At 38.3% G+C, this 24,845-nt stretch overlaps 1 protein-coding gene across 3 annotated transcripts in view; it reads left to right on the top strand.

Moving 5' to 3' along the window:
* The window catches only part of GLRA2 (glycine receptor alpha 2), a 192,620-nt gene that overhangs the window by 15,229 nt on the left and 152,546 nt on the right, over positions 1 to 24,845 (top strand). The gene's annotated exons all lie outside the window — the stretch shown is intronic.

The following is a 24,845-nucleotide window of genomic DNA, read 5'->3' as shown; positions in this document are numbered from 1 at the left end:
TTGCCCTTCACCATGGGACCTTTCTTACTCCCCTATACATTGGAGGAGCATAAATATTATATACGAATCTGGAACCAGGTGTTAATAATATGTGCCATGATAACTGCATATGTAAAGTCTCAAGTAAGCAGGTATTCCCTCAGTGTCTAACTTTCCATATAAATGTCAGAATAAACTAACTGTTTCAGAGATGAGGGTATTAACAAAAAGTGTCCATCAGTGACATAGTGCAAAATGCCATATAAATCACAGAATAACGCCTCTGAAAACAGTTATTGACTTCTGAGGGGGGATGTGGCAGGTGCAAGCAAAGCAAAGAAATATAGCGTGGATAATAAATAGATCCTTAAGGAAAGCTAAGATCAGAAATAGACTCCTATACTTTTTTTAGAAAATCCATAGTGCAGCTGCTCTGGGGTGCCTGATTGGTTATGTCTTTATCTGAATGTGCAGGAAAATCAAGCTGAGCTGTCACCCAAGGGAGTGAAGAGCTCAAAATACTAGTATCCTTGAATTTCTAGACCCCCTCATGACTCTTGAAACTCTCCTGGGACTTCTCATCACTTTGGGATAAAGTCTATACACCTGTACGTGGCTTGCTGGGGTTTTCATGGTTAGGCTTTTGACTATATCTGTCTGAGGTTGGGTTTCTGAGAAGCAGATGTTATGTGGAAGTGATTTATTAAGGATAAGTGAGCAACGGAGACATAAGAGAGTGATGAAATCAGACAAGGACCGGGGGAAAGCCCAGTAAGGGTGTGATCTCAAGCAAAGTCCAACAGTGGGTGAGTTTGACCTGACTGCTCCGGGGAACCCTGCAAAGTAAGATACACCCCAGAATTGTCCTGACTGGAGGCAAGAGAGCTGACTTTTCATATCCCCCTCTGTTAGTTATTGGGTAAAGATGGCCCTCAGGGTGTGTATGGGGAGGTGGTGGGGAGAGTAAGTTCCCACATGCTTCTATCTCTTCCCAGGTAGGAAAAGTGAGCTCCAGTAGCTCTGGGCCAGTCCTCTGTGAAAAATCACATGTTCTGGCTATTGGAAGCAAAAGCGTGAAATGTTGCCATATGCAGCAACATGGATCCACTTGGAAGGTATTGTGCTAATTGAGATAAGTCATGAGATCACTTATATATGGAATCTAAAAAATACGACAAACTAGGGAATATAACAGAAAAAAAGCAGACTCAGATCTAGAGAACAAACTCGTCATTGCCAGTGTGAGGAGGGAAGGGGGGAGGGGCAATATAGGGGGAGGGGATTAAGAGGTAAAGACTATTATGTATAAAATAAGTTACAAGGATATATTGTACAACATGAGGAATACAGCCAATCTTTTATAACAACTATAGAGTATAAACTTTAAAAATTGTGGATCCCTATATTGTATACGTGTAACATATAATATTTTACGTCAACTATACTTCAATTAAAAAAAAGCATACTGAGGTAAGAGGCACAAAATGGTAAATGAGATCCAAGGAACTTGGGGGGAGCATGAGTATCGTCCTCTTCAACATTACCATTCCACATGTCCAGCCACACCCTCCCACTCTGTTCCAACCTCAATGCCTTGTTTCCTGTTCCTCAAGCCTTTTATTCTGGTACTTTGCACTTTCACTTCCTTTCACCATGCCTTCCTTTTCACCAGCCTAATTCCTGCTCATTCTACAGGCTTCAGCATCAATACCATTTCCTCTAGAAAGCTTCCCTTAAACTACTAAGTCCATCCTCTCCTACATGCTCTGTCTACTATCTCTCTTGTGATTGGCTGCTTCCCTGTCCCTTTCCCTCCTAGACCAGTTCCAGGAGGCCAGAGACTGGGCTTATTTCATTCTTCATTATACTTCCAACACCTGACAGTAGGTAGGGAGCCAATAAACACATATCAAATGAATATAAAAATGTGTAACACCAATCATTAATCCCAGAATCTGTACTAATGCAAAGGTGGGTGTGAGCAATTGAATTAAAATAATAAATTATTATCTAATATTTGTGATTCTTTCAAAATGCATGAAGTCTTTTCCCATGTATAATCTCATTTCACTCCTTATGCATTTTTCATAATGGAAAACAGCTGTAATTTTGCTTACCATTCTTGTTATTCAGGGGGGAGAGAAAGTTATCTTGTTGCCAGACAGGACTTAGACCAACACCAGCTCTCCAGATACATAAAGCCTAAGATGGAGAGGAGTGTAGGTCATCACTTAGAGAATGATGACAATGGCACTCATTCTCGATCTGCAATACTTTAACGAATGTGTTTTTAACATAGATGTCCCCCCTTTCTATTACAGGATGATTCTGATTCATCTTCAAAGTTGTGGGTTTTTGTGTACTTCCTGTCTTTGTAGGAGCTTAATAAAAATTTAATGTTGAATGAGATACAGATATATATCGAGCATTTATTATGCACATGGCACTGTGCTAGGCACCAAGTAGACGAGAATTAAAAGGCTAATGTTAATGTAATGTACCAGCATTCTAACCTCCAACCTTTCTATCCCACGCCCTCTACTTTACCACTATTCCAGGACCAACATCCCATATATAAAAAGCTTTATCTTCTCTGCCCAATACTGAACAGAGATTATGGTGGCATTAAGGATACCCAAATAGAATCCACTGGCCTGAGGCAACTCTCCTCTTCAGTGCTTGAAATGTTTGGTAAATAAAACCAATACACCTTAATGTTAATTTTGGATATACCCGAATTATCAGTAATTTCCAACTGCTAAAGTAATATCAGATTTACTTCATGGTTATAGCATTTAACTCCTTCCAACCAGTGAGCCTGCAGTTGATTCTCCTCTAGAACTCTCCTTTCGAGCCTTATCTTCCTTCTTCATAAAAAATTGAAAAGTGGTTCTCAAGCTACAGGATTCTCCCAGATTATAAATCAATGGACCAAAAATCTTTATAAAGCCTAGAAGGCCCAACTAAGGTAGCTACTACTAATAATAATGTTTATATTTCTCTGGAGGCCTTTACATGTGAAAGCTCAATCTACAGAGCAGTAAAAAAGTAGCTCTAGGCTTCATATAAAAGGTGATGTTTTAATTGGGTCTTGAGAGACACGTAGGTGTCCAAGGAATGGAAAAGGGAACTTCAGGTACGGAATTCTCATGTCTGGAAAGAATTTAGCTTGTTTGTGGGGTAACCAAAAATGCGTATACCTGAAGGCAGTAAAAGGATGTAAGTCATAAAAAATGAGGCTAGAGAGTAAAGTAAGTTAGGGCTAAAGTGCTAAGTTGATTATTAAGACATTAAGATCTAACCATAGGTAACAGGAAGGCAAATCAAAAATTTTAAGCAGAGAAGGGACATGATTAGATGCGGATTCTGAGAAGATAACTCCAGATGCCTTTAGAAGGATATACTAGAAAGATGAGGGATCAGGGTATCATGACAATCACTCACAAGAGAGCAATGATGAAGGTTTGGGCTTAGGCTCTGGGATTAGAAAGAAGAGGCTAAATTAACAAGATAAATTCAAGTCAAATTGCATTAGACAAGATCTAGAGGGTACAAGAGAAAGAATAATGTTTGACTTGAGATTCCAGGTTAGGCAAGTGAGCAGACGATGTTCTCATTTACTCAAAAAGGAGATGTTAGAGGAAGAAGGTGCTGAGAGAGGTGATGAGTTCAGCTTTGAGCATGCTTCTGAGATGACTGCCACAAATCCACATAGAGATGTCTAATCTGCTGTTGAAAATGTTAATCAGGAGCCAAAAAGAGATATCAGGGCTAGAAATGATGGTAGTATTCATTAAGATCACAGTGTAAAAGTGCAGAATGAAGAGAGGAGTAAGGATGAGAGTCCCACGAACATGAACATTAATGGAATGAGGGGAGAGAAGGACCCGACAAGGAATACAAAGGAGTGGTCAGAACATCTGGAAGAGAACCAGGAAAAGATGCAGTCATTGATGTCAAGGGAAGAGAGAGCTTTGTGAATGACAAAATCAAACCTGCCAAGTGCATCAGGGATGTTGAATAAAAAGAGGCAAAGACATTGAGGCATTTGGATTTGGTCAGTGGGACATTTTTGACCTTAGTGAGGGCCATGTCTCTAGAGCAGTGAAACCAAAGCCCAGATTGTAACTGACTGTAGAGTGAAGTGGGGGAAAGTGAGTATGTAGACTTCTCATTTAAAAGACTAATGCCAGGGAGAGAAAGGGAGATCAGATATTAGTTCACAAAGTTTGAGGGAATGGAGGTTTTTTGTTTTGTTTTTGTTTTTTATATTAAAATGGCCTCCATTCTCTTGGTGAAGTAGTGCCCTGTCATCTGCCACAGAGGGGCCACCGCCACCGCCTGGGCTACTCCTGGGTATAGTCACCATGAAGCTGGAAAAGAGCATTAGGATCTTGATGTTTTGTCTTGATGGCCTTCTTTACCATCAGGACAGACCACCCAGACACTCAGGAAAGATTTGTAAAATTTAAATACATCATAAAACAGAGTTTTCTACTAAAATACACTTCTCAGTAGGCTTATTGAGTAGGGAGAATTTCTTTTAATGCATTTTAAATGTAAGACCTAGAAGATGAAGCCAGATGCAATACTCAAACAGAAGATGAGGGGAAGTAAAGGGGCTCAAGGTCCAAGTTATCCATCATTTGCCTTCTTGGCCAACTCTTTATTCCTCACTGCATCCATCCACATATTTCACACCATTTTAATTGTAGCAGTTCAGAAAGCGTTAATAATGATAACATTATTTGTTTATATTATGAGTCCTTACCGTGTGTCAAGCATTCTTCTAAGTATTTCGCATATTAATTTATTTAATCCTCCCAATAACCTTACAGAGAAGTACATGCATGTTATTATTATCCCTATTTTACAGATAAAGAAACTGAGAAAAGAGGCCTGATGTGTTTGCTCATGGTTATATGGGTAGTAAGGGTGCAGAGCTAGCTTTCAATGCCAGGCAGTCTGGCAGGAGTCCATCCCGTTACCAATAGTAAACACCTAGAAGATTTGCGTTGATTTGCGTTGATTTGCGTTGTTGTACACCAAGTTCATGAGTTAGATTGTATCTGTTTCTTATTTACAGAGCTATGCTAGGGGTTGCAAGTCTGGAGGCCTGCAAGAGCCTTTGGAGCATTTTGCTTCAGAATCTGTTTATTATTCAAATTTGCATCCTCAGACTCTAGCACATTATTAATCCTCCATAAATGCTTGATGAATAATTAAATGAATGAGCAAAGCTGATTTCTCTCCAATCACCCAACAGCTTTCTGTTGGAAAGTATTGGAACCAGCTTGAAGATCATTTGCGGGGGTTGCGGGGGGCGGGGTTTGTGCAGGCAGTTAGTGACTGAGGAAAGGAGATGGGACACAGCAACTGCTACCTTCATGGGTTACAAATTCTGTGATTTTGTCTCTGACTAACAGCATTTTGTAGTCTTTTTTTTTTTAATTTTTTTTACGTTTTCTTTCAGTACAAATGTGTGATGTGTTTAAATATATTCCAGGAAAATGCTGACTATGACATACCAAAAGCATGCACTTCCATCTGGCATTTTCTCTAGTCCTATAGTCTGCTTCCTAGTGCAGTTTACTATCTGGGCTCCGGGAACATTTTCATTTAATAATCTCAGTCATTTGGGCGTAGTGGGAGAAAACGCTAAGTCTGAGACCCGAAATTTGCAATCTGATTCTCCTTATGATTACTTTCCAGCATATATGAGGAGCCCAAGCCTGCCAAGGGAACAGGGGAGGGAAGGTTTCGAGTGCTGCTTGCTTGTTGGGGTAGCATTCTTTAAGAATTGAGACTGCTCTCTGAAATAATGTATGTGGTGGTCGTTTCTTAAACAGAGGAAGTACTTAGTGCTTAGGTACAAAGTCAAGTTTACTTTGCAGCAAGGTACAAATGAGTCACAAAGTATTTGAGAGAAACTGATGTACTTAACTTATAGGGCCTTTGGGAACTTACTGAAAGCAAAATCAGACAACCCCTGTCCTTTAGCAATGCGACATCTTGCAGAGCAAATGAAATCTCCCATAGAAAACAAGTCTGAGCAACACAAGCTAACTCTTGTCTATGTAAACATGCAGCTACATAGGGAATGATGTCATGGAAACTAGGAGTTCTGAGTAAGGGGAGTTGATGATGGCTAAAGTATAAGGAAGAGGCAGAAAACAAGTGAGGACATGAAGTATAGGTGGGGTTTACAGAGACAATGCGTGCCTCATGACGTGCCAAGTAACATGTGAAGTGTGTTACATGCATAATCTCATTTATTCCCGACAAAATTGATAAGTACTCCTGTTACCAATTCCCTTTTTCTAAAACTAATGTTCAGAATCCTTACAGCAGCACAGCCGTGAAAGGCAGAGCAGCTGGTCAGATCCAGGCTATCTGGGGCTGGAGCCTCCACACTTACCCACCACACTGCTCCTTGCGGTGGTCCAGGCGAGCTACCAGTGTCTGTGTTTGCAAATGCACAGCACATCTGCCTGGAGGGAACATGTGGAGAGGTATCCGTTGACCGAGGCTAATCCCCAGAAAGAACTCTCTTAGCAAGATTCTTGCCTTTTAACTTGAAGGACGTGCTCCCCCTATTCCCTGAGAGTTTGAGAATGGGGCCATTTCTCCTCGAAGCATCTTCTGTGCTACAACGCTGCTCTATTGTGCTTGGTACTACACACAAAATTAGAGCCTTTTTAAAGCTTCAATGAGTCCTGTCTGTGGTGTGAAAGGATTATGAGTACAAACCGCATTCTGTTTGTACCCCATTCAAACTCCCATGTCCTCAAATTGCAAGCCTCTCAAGGTCCCAAGGTGATGATGCTGCCCCTTGTCATGAGCCCACAAGAAGTGACAGTGTCTCACAGGAGACGGGCATTCCCCACTTTAAGTATAAACTCAGCTGTGCTAAATGTGAGGAGGCCACTTAGCTTCTTGACTCTTGGAAGAACAGCTCTACTCAGCTCAGCATCAGAGATCCTGTCACAAAAAGATGGTGGTGGAAACATACGATATTCAAATACAGACATAGGAAAGTTTCTCCACAACTTTAAAAAATCTCTAACAATGGAAAATTGGGGGGACCTTCGAATTTCAAGGAAGATATGCAATACAAAGATCAATAATGCAGGTATAACTTTCAATTGCTGATTACACTTTGCCTAGTGATATGCACTTCTATAAAATAGAGCCATATCTCTCCCTTCCTCTGTATGTAAAGAAATACATCAATACTCCTACAAAGAATCTCTCCTCTCCTTTCCCTTTCTCCTTTTCCCAGGCACAATTCATTGCCTCCTCTGTTACATTCCCTTAAATTGTTAGACTTATCGTCATGTTACATTATAATTAGTCTAATTCATGTCTTTCTGCCATGATGAATTGTGAGTTTATTGAATTCAAGGATCGGGTACATTTTGGTATTCCCAGAGATGCCACCATCGGCATCCAACCCATACCCCCAATCCCTTACCACATCACTGCACCATTTGACTTCCAAACACCAGCACCTGCGTTTCTTTGCCTGAGGGCTTTCTCTGACCTGAGCCACTTTGCCCATCCTTGTGGCCGATCAGAAGTGAAGATGAATTAATGTCCCCTGAGAATACTCCCATCTAATGACTGCTGGGTGTTGATGCAGAACAGCTCAGAAGAGTGTGTCTTCCAGAGTTGCTACGGGATAAAGCTTCATGTGCCTTTGGGGGATAATGGAGTTGCTAAAGCACCTTTTCTTGGCTTCCTTCCCTACCCTGTACCTCTTCCCCACTTCCTAACTGGTGTATTATTCACCTTCTTAATAGACTACTTTCACCTGAACCTTTGATTCGAGGGTAACCCAAACTAAGTAAGCATCTAATATACAGAAGAAGTCCAATAAATGTCCTTTAATTAAACTGAGTTACAAAGTGGCTAGTGTAGCATAAGAGAGAGAAGATAAGATGAGATAAGGCCCCATAAATGCAAGGGGCCTATCAGTCAGACATGAGCACATGGAAACACAACAAGCACCATGATTTCAGGGTTTCCCTCTGCAGTAGGGAAGTGGCTGTCCTGGTTGTTAGTAGAGAAGAGTGCATGTCAGGAACGCTGGTTTCTATTTTTAGATATCTTGCTGACATAGAAAACTTCTGTTTCCTCCCAGTACACTGGTGACCTTCCTACCTTCTGAGAAATGGTGCAGAATGACTAATGAGGAAACAAGTTCCCACTTGTCGAAGCCACAGACGAACAGAGGAGGAATGTGAGAGCTTAGGTACTACTCACTGGCAGACATGGTGTTCTAAGATCTCTTTTGACTGTGGAACAGGAAGTGCTGGGTTGCCCAGCACTGTCATGGCCTTGAACAGGATGTAGGTCTTTAAGCTTCCACAGCCTGGCTCTGAGTCTAACAATTCCAAAGGGTAATAATTTCTTCTGAAAACTAGCATTAAAAGATAATTTTCAAAAAAAAAGATAAAATCACGACTCTCATGAAGATATAAAATGAATACGTGTTAAAGATTTTATTTAACTCATTAATCAATGAGGGAACCAGGCAGATGCCATAACAAGTTGAAAAGAAAATCTAAGAAACAGACACATTTATAGATCAAGAATATTGGCCTGAATGTGGAAATAGAGGCAAAACCAGCCTCTTCCACAGTGGGGAAGGGCAATCACGAACCTCTGTAGGACAGGACAAGACAGGATTTGTGTGTCTCTAAGCAAGAGATATTTCCCATTGCTATCAGTTATACAATTTAAGAGTTGTAAAACACCTCCCACAGAGTGAGAATCAGATGACATGGAGGGGTGTACTATAGACAATCCGGAGTTTTTTCTTGAAGCACAATTTTTCCCTACACTCATGATAGTTAGATTCAGTAATACACTCCTTCTCCAACAAGGAGATCTCTTTCTTTTTTGCTATAGCCTATTTAAAATCCAGGTATTTTTCTTAATACTGTGAGTAGGGGTGAGCATAATAAAATGTAGAGCAGAAATATGTTGCTTGAAAAAAGTATATCTGATTGTTAAGGGGAAAATCTCAAGCTTTAGGAGGAAGATTCTTCCTTGATAAAGGAAGGAGATGGTAAGAGAAAAGAAATAGGTGGCATTTCACACACACTATCACATTCAGTCCTCCCAATGAACCTGTGAATTGGGCAAAGATATTTCTTCTTTTGTAGATGAGGAAGCTAGAGCCTAGAGTGATTAAATAGCCTACAGAGAGTTACACAAACAGTACAAAGCAGAGCCAAGTTTTAAATCCAGTTCCAGCTCTGAAGTTTATGATTTTGTTCCCATTGTTCCATGCTGCACTGGTGAGGGATAATGTCAGGAGGGTGGGCAACATTCAAGAAGTTTCCCAACCCCCATCTCAAGCATGGCAGCTCAATAGCAGTTACAAAGGGCCATGTTGTAATGCTGCTCATTGGTAACTGTCATGTTCTTGTCATAACTTCTCATTCTGTTGAGTCCTTTGTATGGAGAGCAAACAGAATTCACTTTCTATTTCACAGGCTGAGATGAAATAATTGATTTAAATGAAGGACCTTTTGAATGAACTCCTCTTTGAAGCTGAAGGGATGGAGGCCAACTGATGGGGTTAAAATTCCTTGTATTTTTTCTAAGTACTTTTATTGAGATACAGTTAACATACAATAAACAGCATATATTGAGTGTACAATTTGGTATCCCAATCTCCCAATCCATTCCCCCCCAACCCTCCCTGCTTTCCCCGCTTGGTGTTCATATGTTTGTTCTCTAATCTGTGTCTCTATTTCCGCCTTGCAAACCAGTTGATTTGTACTGTTTATCTATAGTCCACATATATGTGTTAATATACGATATTTGTTTTTCTCTTTCTGACTCACTTCACTCTGTACGACAGTCTTTAGGTCCATCCATGTCTCTAGAAATGTCCCAGTTTCATTGCTTGTTACAGCTGAGTAATATTCCATTGTACATATGTACCACATCTTTTTTATCCATTCATCTGTTGACGGACATTTAGGTTGCTTCCATGTCCTGGCTATTGTAAACAGTGCTGCAATGAACATTAGAGTGCATGTGTCTTTTTGAATTATGGGGTTTTCTGGGTATATGCCCAGCAGTGGGATTGCTGGGTCATATGGTAACTTTATTTTTAGTTTTGCAAGGAACCTTCATACTGTTCTCCATAGTGGCCGTATCAATTTACATTCCCACCAAAAGTGCAAGAGCATTCCCTTTTCTCCACACCCTCTCCAGCATTTACTGTTTGTAGATTTTCTGATGATGCCCATTCTAAGCGGTGTGAGGTGATACCTCATTGCCGTTTGATTTGCATTTCTCTAATAATGACTGATGTTGAGCAGCTTTTCATGTGCCTCTTGGCCATCCGTATGTCGTCTTTGGAGAAATGCCTACTTAGGTCTTCTGCCCATTTTTTGATTGGGTTGCTTGTTTTTTGATATTGAGCTGGATGAACTGTTTATATATTTTGGAGATTAATCCTTTGTCTGTTGATTCATTTGCAAATATTTTCTCCCATTCTGAGGGTTGTCTTTTCGTCTTGCTTATAGTTTCCTTTGCTGCGCAGAAGATTTGAAGTTTCATTAGGTCCCACTTATTTATTTTTGTTTTTATTTCCATTATTCTAAGGGGTGGATCAAAAAAGATCTTGCTGTGATTTACGTCGAAGAGTGTTCTTCCTATGTTTTCCTCTAGGAGTTGTAAAGTGACTGGCCTTACATTTAGGTCTTTAATCCATTTGGAGTTTATTTTTGTGTATGGTGTTAAGGAGTGCTCTAATTGCATTCTTTTACATGTAGCTGTCCAGTTTTCCCAGGACAACTTACTGAAGAGGCTGTCTTTTCTCCATTGTATATCCTTGCCTCCTTTGTCATAGATTAGTTGACCATAGTCTATCTCTGGGCTTTCTATCCTGTTCCATTGATCTATATTTCTGTTTTTGTGCCAGTACCATACTGTCTTGATCACTGTAGCCTTGTAGTATAGCCTGAAGTCAGGAAGCCTGATTCCCCCAACTCCGTCTTTCCTTCTCAGGATTGCTTTGGCTATTCGGGGTCTTTTGCGTTTCCATACAAATCATAAGGTTTCTTGTTCTAGTTCTGTGAAAAATGCCATCGGTAATTTGATCAGGATTGCATTGAATCTGCAAATTACTTTGGATAGTAGAGTCATTTTCACAATGTTGATTCTTCCAATCCAAGAACATGGTATGTCCCTCCATCTGTTTGTGTCATCTTTGATTTCTTTCATTAGTGTCTTATAGTTTTCTGAGTACAGGTCTTTTACCTCCTTGGTTAGGTTTATTCCTAGGTATTTTATTCCTTTTGTTGCAATGGTGAATGGGATTGTTTCCTTAATTTCTCTTTCTGATCTTTCATTGTTAGTGTATAGAAATGCAAGAGATTTCTGTGTGTTAATTTTGTACCCTGCAACTTTACCAAATTAACTGATTAGCTCAAGCAGTTTTCTGGTGGCATCTTTAGGATTTTCTATGTATAATATCATGTCATCTGTGAACAGTGACAGTTTTACTTCTTCTTTTCCAATTTGGATTCCTTTTATTTCTTTTTCTTCTCTGATTGCTGTGGCAAGGACTTCCAAAACTATGTTGAATAGTAGTGGCGAGAGTGGACATCTCTGTCTTGTTGCTGATCTTAGAGGAAATGCTTCCAGTTTTTCACCATTGAGAATGATGTTTGCTGTGCGTTTGTCGTATATGGCCTTTATTATGTTGAGGTAGGTTCCCTCTATGCCCACCTTCTGGAGAGTTTTTATCATAAATGGGTGTTGAATTTTGTCAAAAGCTTTTCTGCATCTATTGAGATGATCATGTGGTTTTTATCCTTCAGTTTGGTAATATGGTGTATCACATTGATTGATTTGCATATATTGAAGAATCCTTGCATTCCAGGGATAAACCCCACTTGATCATGGAGTATGATCCTTTTAATGTGTTGTTGGATTCTGTTGGCTAGTATTTTGTTGAGGGTTTTTGGATCTAAATTCGTCAGTGATATTGGTCTGTAATTTTCTTTTTTTGTAGTATCTTTGTCTGGTTTTGGTATCAGGGTGATGGTGGCCTCGTAAAATGAGTTTGGGAGTGCTCCCTCCTCTGCAATGTCTTGGAAGAGCTTGAGAAGGATGGGTGTTAGCTCTTCTTTAAATGTTTGATAAAATTCACCTGTGAATCCATCTGGTCCTGGACTTTTGTTTGTTGGGAGATTTGTAATCACAGTTTCAATTTCATTACTTGTGATTGGTCTGCTCATATTTCCTATTTCTTCCTGATTCAGTCTTGGAAGGTTATACCTTTCTAAGAATCTGTCCATTTCATCCCGGTTGCCCATTTATTGGCATATAGTTGCTTGTAGTAGTCTCTTATGGTGCTTTTTATTTCTGCAGTGTCTGTTGCAACTTCTCCTGTTTCATTTCTAATTTTATTGATTTGAGTCCTCTCCCTCTTTTTCTTGATGAGTCTTGCTAGAGGTTTATCAATTGTATTTATCTTCTCAAAGAACCAGCTTTTAGTTTTAGTGATTTTTGCTATTGTTTCCTTTGTCTCTATTTCATTTCATTTCATTTCTTTCTTTCTTTCTTTCTTTCTTCCTTTCTTTCTTTATTTATTTTTTTTATTTATTTTATTTTATTTTATTTTTTTTGGGGGGTACATCAGGTTCAATCATCTGTTTTTATACACATATCCCCGTATTCCCTCCCTTCCTTGACTCCCCCCCCTCGAGTCCCCGCCACCCTCCCTGCCCCAGTCCTCTAAGGCATCTTCCATCCTCGAGTTGGACTCCCTTTGTTATACAACAACTTCCCACTGACTATTTTACAGTTGGTAGTATATATATGTCTGTGCTACTCTCTCGCTTCGTCTCAGCTTCCCCTTCACCCCCTGCCCCCTCCCATACCTCGAGTTCTCCAGTCCATTCTCTGTATCTGCATCCTTGTTCTTGTCACTGAGTTCATCAGTCCCATTTTTAGATTCCGTATATGTGAGTTAGCATACAATATTTGTCCTTCTCTTTCTGACTTACTTCACTATGTATGACAGATTGTAGTTCTATCCACCTCATTACATATAGCTCCATCTCATTCCTTTTTATAGCTGAGTAATATTCCATTGTATATATATGCCACATCTTCTGTATCCATTCATTTGTTGATGGGCATTTAGGTTGCTTCCATGTCCTGGCTATTGTAAATAGTGCTGCAATAAACATTATGGTACATGTTTCTTTTGGGATTATGGTTTTCTTTGGATATATGCCCAGGAGCAGGATGACTGGATCATATGGTAGTTCTATTTGTAGTTTTTTAAGGAACCTCCAAATTGTTTTCCATAGTGGCTGTACCAACTTACATTCCCACCAACAGTGCAGGAGAGTTCCCTTTTCTCCACACCCTCTCCAACATTTGTGGTTTCCAGACTTTGTGATGATGGCCATTCTGACTGGTGTGAGGTGATACCTCATTGTGGCTTTGACTTGCATTTCTCTGATGATTAGTTATGTTGAGCATCTTTTCATGTGTGTGTTGGCCATCTGTATGTCTTCTTTGGAGAAATGTCTATTTAGGTCTTCTGCCCATTTGTGGATTGGGTTATTTGCTTTTTTGGTGTTAAGCTTCATGAGCTGCTTGTATATTTTGGAGGTTAATCCTTTGTCCGTTGTTTCATAGGCAATTATTTTTTCCCATTCTGAGGGTTGCCTTTTAGTCTTGTTTATGGTTTCTTTCGCTGTGCAAAAGCTTTGAAGTTTCATGAGGTCCCATTCGTTTATTCTTGATTTTATTTCCATGATTCTAGGAGGTGGGTCAAAAAGGATGTTGCTTTGATGTATGTCATAGAATGTTCTGCCTATGTTTTCCTCTAGGAGTTTGATAGTGTCTGGCCTTACATGTAGGTCTTGAATCCATTTGGAGTTTATTTTTGTGTATGGTGTTAGGAAGTGTTCTAATTTCATTCTTTTGCATGTTGCTGCCCAGTTCTCCCAGCACCACTTATGGAAGAGGCTGTCTTTTTTCCATTGTATATTCTTGCCTCCTTTGTCAAAGATAAGGTGCCCATATGTGTTTGGGCTTACTTCTGAGTTCTCTATTCTATTCCATTGATCTTCCTTTCTATTTTTGTGCCAGTACCATACTGTCTTGATCACTATGGCCTTGTAGTATAGTTTGAAGTCAGGAAGCCTGATTCCACCAACTCCATTTTTCCTTCTCAAGATTGCTTTGGCTATTCGGGGTCTTTTGCGTTTCCATACAAATCGTAAGATTTCTTGCTCTAGTTCTGTGAAAAATGCCATTGGTAATTTGATCGGGATTGCATTGAATCTGTAAATTGCTTTGGGTAGTACAGACATTTTCACGATGTTGATTCTTCCAATCCAGGAACATGGTATGTCCCTCCATCTGTTTGTGTCGTCTTTGATTTCTTTCATCAATGTCTTAAAGTTTTCTGCATACAGATCTGTTGCCTCCTTAGGCAGGTTTATTCCTAGGTATTTTATTCTTTTGGTTGCAATGGTGAATGGGATTGTTTCCTTAATTTCTCTTTCTGCTCTTCCGTTGTTCGTGTATAGGAATGCAAGAGATTTCTGTGCATTAATTTTGTATCCTGCTACTTTACTAAACTCATCAATGAGTGCTAGCAGTTTTCTGGTAGAGTCTTTAGGGTTTTCTATATATAATATCATGTCATCTGCAAAGAGTGACAATTTTCCTTATTCTTTTCCAATTTGGATTCCTTTGATTTCTTTATCTTCTCTGATTGCTGTGGCTAAAACTTCCAAAACTATGTTGAATAATAGTGGTGAGAGTGGACACCCTTGTCTTGTTCCTGTTCTTAGAGGGAATTCTTCCAGTTTTTCCCCATTGAGAACGATGTTGGCTTTTGGTTTTTCATATATGGCTTTTATTATGTTGAGGTAATTTCCTTCTATGCCCATTTTCTGGAGAGCTTTTGTCATAAATGAATGTTGAACTTTGTCAAAAGCTTTTTCTGCATCTATTGGGATGATCATATGGTTTTTATCCTTCAATTTGTTGATATGATGTATCACGTTGATTGATTTGCGTATATTGAAGAATCCTTGCATCCCAGGGATAAACCCCACTTGATCATGGTGTATGATCTTTTTAATGTGCTGTTGCAGTCTGTTAGCTAGTATTTTGTTGAGGATTTTTGCATCTATATTCATCAGTGATATTGGTCTGTAGTTTTCTTTTTTTGTGACATCTTTGCCTGGTTTTGGTATCAGGGTGATGGTGGCCTCGTAGAATGAGTTTGGGAGTGTTCCGCCTTCTGCAATATTTTGGAAGAGTTTGAGAAGGATAGGTGTTAACTCTTCTCGAAATGTTTGATAGAATTCGCCCGTGAACCCATCTGGTCCTGGGCTTTTGTGTGTTGGGAGATTTTTAATCACTGCCTCAATTTCCGTACTTGTGATTGGTCTGTTCATGGTTTCTATTTCTTCCTGGTTCAGTCTTGGAAGATTGTATTTTTCTAAGAATGTATCCATTTCTTCCAGGTTATCCAATTGATTGGCATATAGTTGCTTGTAGTAGTCTCTCATGATCTTTTGTATTTCTGAGGTGTCCGTTGTGACTTCTCCTTTTTCATTTCTAATTCTGTTGATTTGCATCTTTTCCCTTTTTTTCTTGATGAATCTGGCTAATGGTTTATCAATTTTGTTAATCTTCTCAAAGAACCAACTTTTAGTTTTATTTATTTTTCTTATGGTTTCTTTCCTTTCTTTTTCATTTATTTCTGCTCTGATCTTTATGATTTCTCTCCGTCTACTCACTTTGGGTTTTGTTTGCTCTTCTTTCTGTAGTTTCTTTAGGTGTAAGGTTAGATTGTTTATTTGGGATTTTTCTTGTTTCCTGAGGTAGCATTGTATCGCTGTAAACTTCCCTCTTAGAACTGCTTTTGCTGCATCCCATAGGTTTTGGATCATTGTGTTTTCATTGTCATTTGTCTCTAGGTATTTTTTGATTTCCTCTTTGATTTCTTCAGTGATCTCTTGGTTATTTAGTAGCGTATTGTTTAGCCTCCATGTGTTTGTGTTTTTTACAGTTTTTTTTCCAGTAATTGATTTCTAGTCTCATAGCGTTGTGGTCAGAAAAGATGCTTGATATGATTTCAATTTTCTTGAATTTACCAAGGCTTGATTTGTGACCCAAGATGTGATCTATCCTGGAGAATGTTCCATGTGTACTTGAGAAGAATGTGTAATCTGCTGTTTTTGGATGTAATGTCCTATAGATATCTATTAAATCAAGCTGATTTATTGTGTCATTTAAAGCTTGTGTTTCCTTATTAATTTTCTGTGTGGATGATCTGTCCATTGGTGTAAGTGGGGTGTTAAAGTCCCCCACTATGATTGTGTTACTGTCGATTTCCTCTTTCATAAGTGTTAGCATTTGCCTCATGTATTGAGGTGCTCCTATATTGGGTGCATAGATATTTATAATTGTTATCTCTTCCTCTTGGATTGATCCCTTGATCTTTATGTAGTGTCCTTTCTTGTCCTTTGTAACATTTTTTATAAAATCCCTTGTATTGAAAGTTGCTCTGAAATGGAGTGGAAATGTGCAGATTTCTTGGCATGCCACTGGCATTTCCTTACACAAAAAGGGTTATATTCTGATCAATAGCATTCACTGAGCATTTATTGAATGCCTACTATGTGCTTACTACTATACAAATGCCTTGGGAAACATTACAGTGAATCAGGTCTGTATCATACCCCTGTCTATACCGTAGTAGAAAGAATTGGACAAACATGAAAAAAATGACTATTCTTCAACATGGCAAGGGTTATGGGGCTCTGGAAGTTCCAAGAAATATGATATTAAAGTGGAAAGAATCATGGGAAAATTCACTGAGTAGGTATTATTTGAAGAATGAGAAGATTTGAACATGGAAACATATACGTATATGTGTGTGAGTTGCACCCACCAATTTCATTATTATAACCTCAACCACAGCATAGTTCCTTCTTTAAAAATTACTAATGCAAAACAAATCTATTTTCAATTTGTCAGGCCCTAACAAGTTGATGAACTTGTTATTCATTTCATAAAGTAGTAGAGGATTCAATTAACATGAGAGAAAATCATCTTTAATTCTATTTTTGTTACTTGCTAAAATGAAAGGAAATATCATTTGGGTTCATGAGAAATTTTCAGATCTCTTCATTTCAAAACTAATTCCAAATGGCCTTTAAAATTGTCTTCTAAGGCTAAGTTGGCCTTTCTTTATTATCCACCCCAATCCCAAGATAGCAAGAATCTCATGTTTTCCAGCAATTCTCCATCCGATGACATTTTATTATAGCATAAATAAAAATATATGTAGATTACACTTACAAATTATTCCCAACACGAAGGTTTCCACTTAGTCTCAGAGATCTTTAAAATAGGAAATGAACCTTGTCACCACAAGCAAAGTGCCCTAAATCTCCCAGAACATAAACTGCTAGCTTTAAGGTCACTATGATCCTGCAAAGAACAAAAAAGCAGCAGTTCGCTTGTATTAGAAAGAGGCTCAACAAAAATGCCCTCTCCATGATGTTTGGTTGGGCAAACACTTTTTGTTTCATCTGACATTTCTTGTAGAATGACTCAAGGGCTTTTCAGCAAATTGTTTCTGACTTGTCCTTAATGCCTGATTTTCTTATATTTTATCCCACAATTCACCATCTAACTGTAAATGATAATTAATACAAGACCAGGCACATAATGGGTACTCAATAAATGTTTGCTGACTGAATGAATGACTGAAGATGTATAAGATGAAATGCACAGAATTCAGCAAATGCCTGCAAAGAGGCACCAAATTTAATTTCTTGACGAACAAACCCAACAAAGGAGTACAAGTTCCATAATACTGCCATGTATACATCCAAAGTATGTTTACATATTTTTAAAAATCCACATTCTTTGCTGAAACACATGAGAGAGATGACTTTCTTATCAGAAAGTCACATGACCAAAAATATTTTAACATGACCCTAGCATTTGTTTGGCTAAGCAGAAGAATACTCTGAAGCTCATTTCACTGTTACATAACATGTGATCCTTATTAAGTAGCCTTTCTACTCATCCTGCATTTTTACCTGCTTTTCTATAATTTAGTAGTTCTAAACCAGGAGTGATTTTTGTCCCCTGGGGGGGCATTTGGCAAGGTCTGGACATGTTTTTGGTTGTCACAGCAGGGTCTGTGGGAGGTGGGGTGCTACTGGTATCTAGTGACTAGAGACCAAGGATGCCACTCAGTATCCTACAATGCACAGGACAAACGCCCACAACACAGAATGATCTGACCCCAAATGCCAATAGTCCTTAGGCTGAGAAACCCTATTTTAAATAAAGAAACTAGCAGCAGTTATCTCAAACCCATGGTGCTACGTGGTGGTCCAGACATGAAGAATGTTTATGCGTAATTCCTGGAAGCAAGAAAGTTATACAAGATGGTTGGATCCTCCTAAAAATGTCTACAGAGCTGAGGAAAAAAACAGTTTATGGAGAGAAGAGAAAGGAAATTGGATGAGATGCGCATTATTTCAGGTAAAGCACAGCATAGAAAAAGTTAGGAAATCTAAGTTGTAGTCGCAACATTTCAGTTTACTCTATATTAAAATGGGTTTAACGATGTCCCTTCTGCAGAGGCATACTTTGACAACCCACTGAACTTGTACTAATGATAGTAATACTCCTACTATTACTATAAATAAGCTTCAATTTATTAAACAACTATTATGGGCTTTCCATACACTGCTACTAATTCTCACAACTAACATCAAGGCAAGCATCATTATTCCCATTCTATAGAGAGTTTCTATAATCTGTTTAAAATTCACAGGTGATAATAAGCAGAGGTAGTGGCAAAATTAAGACAGACTGGTAGTTACCATACTTCAAATATATCTTTGAGTAGCATGACCCCAAATCCAGGTTTCTCAGGACAGTACTGGTTTATACCTGGTGTTCTTATGTAATTATTAATAGCACCCACTTTCTCTCTTAAAAGTGATCATCTTGTATAAGATAATAGCCCCTGTCTTAGCCCTTCTTTTTGAATTATGGAGAAATCCACAGTATGCAAAGATAGAAAGTGGCCACCATTCTTGAAGCCCTCTGACATGGATCTGAGCCGTGTGCACATGTGTCCATTTGCTCATCCTTGTGTGAGAGCAGTTGACAACTGGTAGCCATTAATGGGAAGGACTCACAGAATCTGCTAATTGGTTCTCTATATTCAAGCTACCTTAGTTGCTAATTAATTGCTTTGTCTGGCAGTTTTATCATTTTATCAACATGGTGGTCCAAAGTGAATGGTTTCTCATCAGGCTGTGGGAATCAGTAAATATTCAACTTTTACTTATTGAATAGTTTGCCCTCTGCACAGACCTGCATGTCAGCAACTAAACTGAATGTTGTAGGACTGATAAAATCATTCTGACCATGTGTTGAGCAGAAGAATCAATAGCATATAATTTATTAGTGGTGAGTTTTCAAGAAGGTTTTTAAAAATGCAATAGGTTAGTTTGTGTGACCATTTCTAATTAATACCATGACATTAAAAAAAACTTTCTCCATTCTTTAAGATTAGATGCTTCAAATCACCCCTCACAAAGCAAGTGCCACCATGAAAAGCCATTCTCTCCCTTTGCAACCCTCTCATCCTCCAAGACTCTCTTTTATGGGCATCAAAGCACCATGCAACACAGGAAGCCATCATAAGAAACAGTGCTTCCCTATGTTCAAACAGCAAATCTCTGACCCTTAACTATACATCTTTTTCTCTATGTGCTTTATTTTTTCCCTTTATCTCTTGAGCTAATGGTGAGAATCTTTCTGCTAGATAAAAATCTTCTTATTCCAAAAGAAATATAATTTCTATATAAATTAAGCACATATAGTTACTATTCCATTCCCATCCAGGGGCCCCACACTAAATGAATTGTGATACTTGAGGACACATTAAATTATTGACAAGGAATAAAATGCAAAATCAAAATGTCATTCTTGTCTTTTTGTGACAAGGGAGAAAAAAACAACATTTTCATCTTAGAACTTAAAGAATGCCCTCTGCTCCCAAGTCTTTTGCCCTAAAATGATGCTTGAAAATAACATAACTGAGGCAAAACTAATGAATAGTGACTAGTTGTTTTGATGTTACATAGATCCTCTTCTCTTTACTAGTGCTTACTTTTATCTTTGCTTTGGCCCTCATTTAAATTTTTTCAAGGTTTATTGAGATATAATTGGCATATAACACTGTGTAAATCCAAGGTGTACAATGTGCTGAGCTACACACATATATTGCAACATTATTACCATGTAGCATTAGCTAACATCTCTATCGTGTCACATAATTACAATTTCTTTTTTTGTGGTAAGAACATTTAAGATTCATTCAGCAACTTTCAAGTATCTAATACAATAGTGTTAACTACAGTCACCATGCCATAGGTTAGATCCCCAGAACTTATTCAGCTTATAACTATAAGTATGTACCCTTTGACCAACACCCCATTTCCCCCATCCTCCAGTCCCTGGTAACTACCACTCTAATCTCTGTTTCTATGAGTTTGGCTCTTTTAGATTTTACAGATAAGTGACATCATACAGTATTGGTGTCTGGTGATTATTTTTAAATAGAATCCATCATGGAGCTTTAAAAATAGTATTTATTATTAATTTAGAAAGCTTTGGTCAATACAAACATATATAAGCTTGTTTTAATACAGCCACTATGAATAACAGATAAAATTTTCATCACCATGGTAGAAGTTATAAAAATCAGTTCCTTGTTTTAAATATGCAAGATACAGAATGCTTGTACCACTGATTCATTTTTATGAGCAAGCCTGAGTCATATTATTTGTTGTCCACGTTATCTGTCCTGGCCCCAGTTTTCTTCCATACTGCCTCCTAGCTCTTGTGATAGCATAGTGTGTGGATAGCACCACTAGGTGAAACCATCAAGTTTTCACCTGGGCCCACTACAGTGCAGCTGGCCCAAACGATATCATTTCCCATCCACCCTTTCTGCTGAAGTGGATTTTATTCATGCGACAAGGCACGGTATCAAACTCATTATAGGTAGTCCTACAGATAGTCCCTATGCTCCTCCATGTCCATGGCCAGTCCTCACTTTCACGTATGGCAAGATTATAGAATTCCAGAACAATTTCTGTTGTTCTCCAACCTCCAACTCTAAAAGTCCAGAGCAGGGCCCAGCAAACTTGACCCATGGCCAAATCTAGTCCACCACCTGTTTTGTAAATAAAGTTTTACAGTAACACAGCCACACTCATTTATTTACATACTGTCTATGGCTACTTTCACTACAAAGAATTGAACAATGTAACAGAGACCTTGTGGTCCACAAAGCCTAAAATATTTTCCGTCTGGCCCTTCACAAAAAATGTTGCTGACCTGTCATCTAGGCCACTGAGCTTTTAAGAGAACTCATCTAGGAATTAACACATTTATCAAATCTGATTACAAGCAGAGTTTGTGACTTGCATCCCTGAATTACATTCCTAGACTACAGGATCATTACATAATTTGAGAGTCTTAGACAAATAACTGGGAAAGGTTAAGCTGATCTTTATTGACTCTTTGTTCCTCTTCCATTACCTCCTCATCTCAGGTACCTACCCTGCAGCCCCCAATAAAACATTCCCTCCTTGGCAGGGTCACAGGGTTTGATAATACCATTATAATAGCCTTTAGTCATATTACTGTCATCTAATATATTTCTTGTTCAATAAGAACTTGTCAATTGAATTAATAAATGAATTAATGTAGATCAGCATTTTCAAAACTATGTTTTGAAGAATGCCTGCTATCTTTGAAATGTGCTCCATGAAAAGGATGGTCTATTTTACATAGAGAACACACTTGTGGTTGCCAAAGAGGAAGTGGGGCAGGGGAGGGTTGGATTAGGAGTTTGGCACTAGCAGATATAAACTATAATATAGAGAATGGATAAACAACAAGATGCTATTGTATAGCACAAGGAATTATATTCAATATCTTCTAGTAAACCATAATGGAAAAGAATATGAAAAAGAATATTTATGTATAACTGAATCACTTTGCTGTACAGCAGAAATAAACACAACATTGTAAAACAACTCTACTTCGTTTCTTTTTTAAAGGATGGTCTATTTCAAAAAACAAAACCAAAAAATTTCCTATGGTCAAATAAAGTTGGGAAACAACAACACATACTTTGTTCTCCTTTAGAAGCACCATAGTTCACATGACTATATTAAAGGTTTGGGGAGGAAAAGGTTGACATCAACAAAACAGCAGAGTAGGCAGCTCCAAGCTCTTATTCTCCCACCAAAACATCAAAGAGTAAATATAAACTGTCAGAACTAAGTTTGTCAGAATTCTGGAAAATATTCATAAGTCTACAGCAACCAAGAAACTACTGAATCAAGAAAAAGCTAACTTCAAAATGGCAGGAAAGTTTTGTGGTGTTTTTAATTGTCTTTGTTCCATCCCTCCCCTGTAGTGATTTTGGTTTTGAATCAGTGGCAGCCTACATCCCCAGTGTGGAACCCTGGTTCCTCATTCTGGAGGGGTCAAAGCAAACATTATTTACAAATTATTTTGTCTGTCTATTCTAACTTGTCTGTGTGTTACCAAAAGGACAGATGCAAAGCACTTGTATTAGTTTGCTAGGACTGTCATAACAAAATACCACAGACTAGGTGACTTAAGCAATAGAAATTTACTTTCTCACAATTCTTTAGGCTAGAAGTCCAAGATCTACATGATAACAGTATTGGTTTCTTCCAAGGACTCTCTCCCTGGCTTGCAGATGGCCACCTTCTCACTGTGTCCTCATATGGTCTTTCCTCTGCACACACAAATCCCTGATGTCTTCTTTCCCCTCATCTTTTAAGGACCCCATTTGTGTAAGATTAGGAACTACATTTATGACCTCATTTAACCTTAATCACATCTTTAAAGATCTTCTCTCCAAATACAGTTACATTCTGAGGTACTAGTGGTTAGCACTTCAACATAAATTCAACCCGTAACAGCACTCATCTTTGTTCCACCTAACCTGGTGGGACTCAGGATTTAAAAAGCAGTAGGTATTGATCAAAAACACTGCAAGAAACAGTAAAAACTTTCAGATGCCTGGGGTAAAAGACTACAGTTGAAATATACAGTAGACCATCTAAGGCCTGAGAATAAAAGCTGAGGAGAGTTTCTTATGGAAATTAGGAAATTCAAAATCAGCCATACATGCAGGAAAATTGAGAAAGCCTTATGCATTCTCAGGGCAAGATGCATGCTCAGAAAGGAGCTGAGCAGATCCTAAGATGTCACCTTGGGCTGATCCCTGGGTTCAGTTCAAGAGAGGCTAAGTATTGAAGGAGTACCCCAGAACAGAGACAATCCATAAAAACTGGGAGAGGTAGTGTTTGTTTGTTTGGTTGATTTTTTTTAGCCCTTGGTGTTCAAGAAAATTTCTGTCCAAACCCTAGTTGAACACAAGCTGAGAAACAGAGTCTATAATGGTCACACACAAGAAGGAAAATAAACTTTCCAAAAACAGTGTGGGAAAGTTACCAAACAGATGGCCCACAGTAGCTTTCAACAATAAAATCATCCAGCAAACTCTGGGCGAAGGGAGAGAATCTAATTACCCTCTTTCCCCTTACTTTCCCCCTGAGTTATCAGTTATAACAGTCAAATGTCTAATTATCAACAAAAATCACAAAGCATACAAAGAAACAGGAAAGTATGTCCTATTTGAAGGTAAAAAATAAATTTTCCCTCAGGAAGTCCAGACATTGCATTTACTAGATAAATCCTTTAAAATGACTGTCTTAAATATGCTTAAATTTCTAAAGGAGAACAAGGACAAACAATAAAAGGAAATCAAGAAATTGATGTATGAATAAAATGAGAGTATCAATAAAGAGCTAGAAATTATAAAAAGAAACCAAACAGAAGTTCTGGAGCTGAAGAGTGAAAAAACAGAAATGGAAAATTCACTAGAGGAGTTTAATAATAGATTTGAGCAGGGAGAAGAAAGAATCAGTGAACATGAAAATGGGGCAAGTGAATTACTGAGACTGAGGAGCATAAAAGAAAAAGAATAAAGAAAACTGAACAGAGTCTAAAAGACCAATGGGACACCATCAAAGAGACCAACATACACATTCTGAGAGTGAGAAAGGGGTGGGAAGAATCTTTGAATATTGGAATAGAATATTTGAAGAAATAATGGTGTCTCAAATTTGATGAAAGATATAAATCTACAAATCTAATACCTTCAATGAACTCCAAGTAGGAAAACCCAAAGAGATTCACACTGAGAAACTTTACATTCAAACTGTTGAAAGCCAAAGACAATGAGAGAATTTTTAAAACAGCAAGACAAAAGCAACTCATTACTTACATGAGATGCCCAATAACATCATTAGCCAGTCTCTCAGAAGAAGCCTTGGAGGCCAGAAGGCAAGGGATGATATATTTAAAGTGCTGAAAGAAAAAAAAATGTAGCTGAGAATTTACATCCAACAAAACTAACTTTCACAAATGAAAGATAAGTTAAGACATTCCCAGATAAACAAAAGCTGAGAGAGTTCATTACAACTAGACTTGCCCTACAGGAAATGATAAAGGGAGTCTTTCAAGTTGAAATGCAAGTATGCTAGACAGTAACTGAAAGCCTAATGAAGAAAAAAGATCTCTGCTAAAGGTAAATACACTGGCAAATATAAAAACAGTATTATGGTATTTTTGGTTTGTAACTCCACTTTTTATCTCCTACATGACTTAAAAGACAAATTCTTTAAAAAGTTATTAATCTATGCTATTGG

The sequence above is a fragment of the Hippopotamus amphibius genome, chromosome X (genome assembly GCF_030028045.1).
Source record: "Hippopotamus amphibius kiboko isolate mHipAmp2 chromosome X, mHipAmp2.hap2, whole genome shotgun sequence".
Lineage (NCBI taxonomy): Eukaryota > Metazoa > Chordata > Mammalia > Artiodactyla > Hippopotamidae > Hippopotamus > Hippopotamus amphibius.
This window is presented reverse-complemented; position numbering and strand designations above follow the sequence as displayed.